At 40.6% G+C, this 6000-nt stretch overlaps 1 pseudogene; it reads left to right on the top strand.

The window, feature by feature from the left end:
• Positions 1–6000, top strand: part of LOC118373714 (dual specificity mitogen-activated protein kinase kinase 6-like) — a 49683-nt pseudogene that overhangs the window by 237 nt on the left and 43446 nt on the right.

The raw sequence follows: 6000 nt of genomic DNA, 5'->3' as shown, positions 1-6000 counted from the left end.
CGTTTTGCAAGGTGTGCAATTGTAATATTGCTCTTTGCACGGACACACACGGTTCAGACTCAAAAAGGCTCCAAGTGCATGAAGATCGCGGCTTGTATTCCGCATCCTTGTTGCAAAGCAAGTCGCTGAAGCAAGCTTCGGTGCGAGGGCGATGGAGGGAGGGAGTGAGAAAGAAGGCAACGTCTCTAGTGCATCCCCTCCCCCCCATCAAAGCAAAGGGGAAATGTCTCAACCAAAGGGAGGTAAGACTATATTACATGCGATCTGTGCAAAACGACTGAAATGCAATTAGTTATGCATTGTCTGCAATATGCATTGCTGCAGGTTGAATATCGTCAATGCATGTTAAAGTTTATGCGGTAAAAGGATCAGTTGCATTTCCTGTTTAGATCTTCCCCTTTGCAGAGTTCCTGGTAAAACGATGCTGTCTGTCTGTCTGTACTCTCAGCATATAATAGCTAGATGCTTTCTGCTCATGTTGATGGTATTTGCAGTCCTCTTGTACCAGGGATGTTATAACCTAATTAAAGCTGTCACATAGTCAGCAACTCCCTGCAGACATATTGCAACGCCTTTTCTGTAAAGCATGTACGACCACATGCACATTTCGACGAGATGTTGCCTTTGCAAGGTAATGCATCAAATGCGTTTATTGCAGTGCATCGATTAACTGCGTAACTGTAAACTTTGCTATTACAATACGTGCGTTGTAAATGGGGAGTCGGGCGGGACACGATTACAACGTTTCAATTGGTTAAGTAAAGTTCAAACTGCTCAGGATAATCACACTGAAGTTCTTCTGACAATTGTATTAAATGCAGTTTTATTTTCACTGTTAGTGGTGCATAATGGAAATTATTGGGGCGCCTATAGACCTAGATAGACATTTTTAAAAAGTTAAAAGCTAAATATAGAAACAGGGCAGTAGGCTATTAAAATAGGAGTCTCCAAGCAAAACATCCCTGCCACATTCACGAAGCAAAAGCTCAGACACAGGTACAATTGTCAAACGGTTATCTGCTGACAGTACCTGGTACCTGTGAAGAGTGCCTGCAGTCAATCTCTTTTGTGTTCACACAGCAAAGACCTTGTAAGTTGTCAGTCACTCAGCCATGTTAAAATTTTACTAAGCAGAAGGTGGCAGTGTCTTTTTTTTGTTTTTTTTCGGGCAATTCATAGCTGTGCGTATTACTTATGGTCTAGATTCCAAGCTATCTGCTCTAATGTTGCTATTTTGTAGAAAACCCTTGTTGATACTAGCAAGATGGCCACAGCTGTATAACTACCCAGCAAGAAACGATTTAATTCACTCTCCATAATACTGCCAGTCCAGCCCATAGTCAAATGTTTAGCCAGCTAACGTTCGCACATTCGCTAGCTAGCACTACATAGTGCAGTGAACCTTAGCTAGCTAACTCAGCAGCTGTTACATGGAAGCTAGCTAATCCGTTGTAATTGAATTATAATGGCAATACCTGCTACAGTGGTTAGCTAGCTTGGAGGAAGTATTCAGTGCATTGCGTCTCTGCACTAAGCTAGCTATCATCCCATAGCCTACATTGCATATGAAGTTTGACTGGCTCATCTATGGATGTACGAAGAAAATGTCCTCTTTCTCCTTTTTTTTTTGGCTCCCCCACGTGGGCAGTTTGTGTTCTCTAATTGGCTCAAAGTCAGGTTGTTGGCCACTGATGAGCATTGCGATTCTACAAGTATAATCAGTAGGTTCGTCACTACTGGCTCGGCACGCAGCAGGTACAGCTTCTGTTCTAGCAAGAGAAAGAACAGCTTGCCACTGTATTAAGTGTCTATCGGCAGTGAGATTCTCATTTGTTTCTTGCTTATTTCTCTCGAGGTGGACCAGTGTACAAGAAGACTAGACCTAGAGACAATCTCTATAACCCTCTGGAATGTATTGCTATTGAGCTCCGTTGTGCTTGATTCATTAATCAATTAAGGTCACTGATCAATTAGAAACGCCCTCACCTGGTTGTCTTTGTCTTAATTGGACACACATTGACAAAAAACAGAAGTCACTCGTCTCCTTCCTCCACTGAAGGAGTTTTGAATATTGATGAATATTTTCAGAGAGTATTTTCATCGTTTTTCACAACAATAATTGTCCCGTTACTCCGATCCATCTGAACTCATTCATTTGATGATTCCTTTCCACTAGTTTTCTTTTTTTGTTTTTAAGACCTAGACAGTGGAGTTCTTAACTAATCAGTGGTCTTACTTGATCAATGAAGAACAAAGGGAGAAGACAAAATCCACAGACACTCAGCCCTCCATGCAATGATGTCAAGGATGCACATGGTCCATAGCTGCAGGCCTCTGCACTTAGTGGACCCTACTGCATTCCTAAGGCCAAGGCAAACATCTATTTTAACAGATCATCAAGGAGAAACATGCGTATGATTTAAAAAAATAAGATTTGCATAGCCAGGATGGCTATTATCGACGGTGTCCCAAATGACACCCATATCCCTGAATAGTGCACTACTTTTGACCTAAGCCCAATGGGTGCTGGTCTAAGGTAGTTACTACATAGGCGAATAGGGTGTCATTTGGAACATAACCAACTACTTTGTTGTGAGGTCGTCTAGTATGGGCTCTCCTATTGCAGATGGTTGGTTTTCACAGTCCGAGGTTCGGGTTAGATTATTGTTGTGACTAACAGGTTACACACCTGTTCTGTTGAAGTAAAGGTTTTGTCTGTAATCCCACCCACCCACACACACACACACACACACACACACACACACACACACATGTGAATGTACACACGACACAAAACAATGTGTTTAGCAACAAAGTGCAACTTCAGCGCAAAACGGACTGGGTTGGCCTGGAATCATGGGATTATTGACAACATATATAAAGTATATTTAGTCTCCAATGTTTCTTCTTAAATACATTTGCACAATAAACACTTGTTGTCGCTGAAATACATCATTACAGTTATTAGTTACTTAGCTATCGATTTTTTTCCCATATTGTCAGACTTGGTATGAATCAAAACGCCTAAAAACACTTCAAAATACAATTTGCTGAAACAAGCCACCTACGAACCCCCACCATAGTTGCTATCTGGCCATCCAGAAACACAACAACGCACAGCTTTATACACCTGCAACCCACACACACGCACAGCACACACACTGGCTGGCTGGCTGTGCAGGATATGACCAGCTAGTGGCTCGCCCTTTGATTGGCAGCAATATTTACCTTTACCTGTGGGCTTCTGTCAATACAGGTGAAACGTCAACCCCCCCCCCACACACACACTGCCGTTGCAGCGAATGGTGACGCTTTCTATGTGGTAAATACAAAGGCCTATTTTAATTTATGGACTCGGCTGGTTTGGGACTTTTATGTGATATTAAGTCGGAACAATGTATTCACACTTTTGTTTAATCTGTGCAAAATAAAAAACACCTGCGAAACGGTTTCCATTGAGTATTTACGTTGAGTATTTACGTTGTTAGAAATGCTGCACCCCAGACGTTGTAGTGTGAGCAAACCTTACAGATACATATGTTCTTTCCTTTAGTAAGGGCTCTGGAAATGCATTTTTTAATATTTTATTTTTTACAAAAAAAAACTAAACTGCTGTGATAGGAAATGCCATAGAATTTTTCAAGACTTTAGATATTCTGCAAGTGATACTGGCTCCTGCTCTAATTCTTGTGCAAGATAAGGGCGTGCAAGTGTCAACCCTAAGATGGGATGGGTTTACAAAGGGGGGGCTACCAGACATCTATGTGTTTCTGTCATCACTGTCTCGTCGTGTCAGTAGGGACTAGGGAGTAAATGATGCTGAGTCTTTAAATAAAAAAAAATAAAAAAATGCAGTTTGGCCCAGAGACGGACCGTTGTGCTTTCATCATTGTCTGTTGTACTGTGCTGTGGCACTGGGGATGGTGATGGCAGCCAGTGGCCCTCTCAGTGCGTGTCCCTGTCCTCTGCCGTCTGCCACTGTAGCCCAGCCTCAGCCGACCCTCTTGCCCCAGCCTGGCCTGCACAAACACCCCATTTGTCATGCAAATAGACCCTGCATCGTTTTCAGCTGCACAGATAGTAAATTTGCTGTTTCGACGAGCCTATTGTTGGTCCTGTTCCAAGCCTATAGTGGCTTTCTGCTGCAATAACAGTAGGATTGTTCACTGCATTGTTAGCTGATGATCCACTAAGTGTGTGTGTGTGTGTGTGTGTGTGTGTGTGTGTGTGTGTGTGTGTGTGTGTGTGTGTGTGTGTGTGTGTGTGTGTGTAGAGATGGAAAGTATTTGTTACATATATTTGAGACACAGTGCCTTCATAAGGTATTTAAACCCCTAGACTTATTCCACAAATTGTGGTCTTACAGCTTGAATAAAAAAATGGATTAAATATATATTATTTTTCTCTCACCCATCTACACACAATACCCCATAATGACAATATATATATATTTTCTTTTTTGAGATGTTTGCACATTTAGTTGAAAATGTAAACACAGAAACATATAATTTACTAAGTGTTCACACCCCTGAATCAGTACTTTTTGTTGTTGCTAGAAAGGCATTTCACTGTACTTCTGACATTAAACCACCTTTGGTAGAGATTACAGCTGTGAGACTTTCTGGGTAAGTCTCTCAGAGTGTTCCACACCTGGATTGTGCTACATTTTCCCATGTATCCTTTTAAAACATTATTCAAATTCAGTAAAATTGTTTTATTGATCATTGCTAGACAACCATTTGCAGGTCTTTCCATAGATTTTCAAGTAGATGTAAGTCAAAACTGTAACTCGGCCACTCAGGAACATTCATTGTCTTCTTGGTAAACAAGTTTAGTGTAGATTTGGGCTTGCATTTTAGATTATTGTCCTGCTGAAAGGTGCATTAATCTCCCAGTGTCTGGTGGAAAGGAGACTGAACCAGATTTTCCTCTAGGATTTTGCCCTGTGCTTAGCTCCATTCAATACATTTTTTTATCCTGAAAAACTCTCCAGTACTTGACGATTACAAAGCATACCCATAACATGATGCAGCCACCACTATGTTTGAAAATATGGAGAGTGGTACACAGGCATGTGTTAGATTTGTCCCAAACATAACACTTTGACTAAGAAATTTCAGCTTTTCATTTTTTTTATACATTTGTAAACATTTCTAGAAACAAAATTCCACTTTGAATACTTTCTAAAGGAACTGTATGTATTTCATTACTTCTGAGTATTTAGTAATTTGTATTACACTGGACTGAACTACACTCCAATGCATTTTCCAATAAGATACTTTCGAGGGCTTTAATTTTGTATTTTCAAAATCTTTTTTTTCTGTACAATAATTTTTTTTTGGCCCCCTTTCAACCTGCATTGGTATCAGAAGTTTGATTGCGCTATGGTCTGATACGAGTTTATTCTAAATGTGTATGTGAAAATGAACAATTGCAATGCATGCTGAGTATTATTCTAATGAGCTCCACCCTGAAGCACGGCCAATAATAATACCCTAATACCCAGTGTGCTTTTCAGTTCATTTTGGTACATTCATTTTCACATACGTCTTTACATTTTAAGCAGTTCAGCAGACACTCTTATCCAAAGGGATTTACAGTCCGTGCATTCAACTAAGGTAGATAAAGAATCACATTTCACAGTCATAGCAAGTAAATCGTTTCTGTAACCGTTGCTAAGAATGTTGTTGCTGTTCGGGCCCGGCTTCTTGCAAATTTAGCACATTGATTCACTCTCCGGCATGCATCATGCTCTCTAGTACAGTAACCACTTACACAGTTGCAAAATCAAGATGTAGCAGCAGGAATAGAAATGTCTACTCAAATTCCAACATAATAACACTGTCTGCAAGAGGGCATGTAGTGAACTATACTCTACTCTACTTTACTGTACTGAACCCGACTCTGCTTTAATGTGATGTCCAAACTTGTGAAACATGAGGAGAATGACATTCATATCCTTAACAGATCAGGGACCCGTGATGTGATTCTGGAACCGGG

The sequence above is a fragment of the Oncorhynchus keta genome, chromosome 24 (assembly GCF_023373465.1).
Source record: "Oncorhynchus keta strain PuntledgeMale-10-30-2019 chromosome 24, Oket_V2, whole genome shotgun sequence".
Lineage (NCBI taxonomy): Eukaryota > Metazoa > Chordata > Actinopteri > Salmoniformes > Salmonidae > Oncorhynchus > Oncorhynchus keta.
Note: the sequence above shows the minus strand (reverse complement) of the source record. Positions and strands in the feature narration are given on the sequence as shown.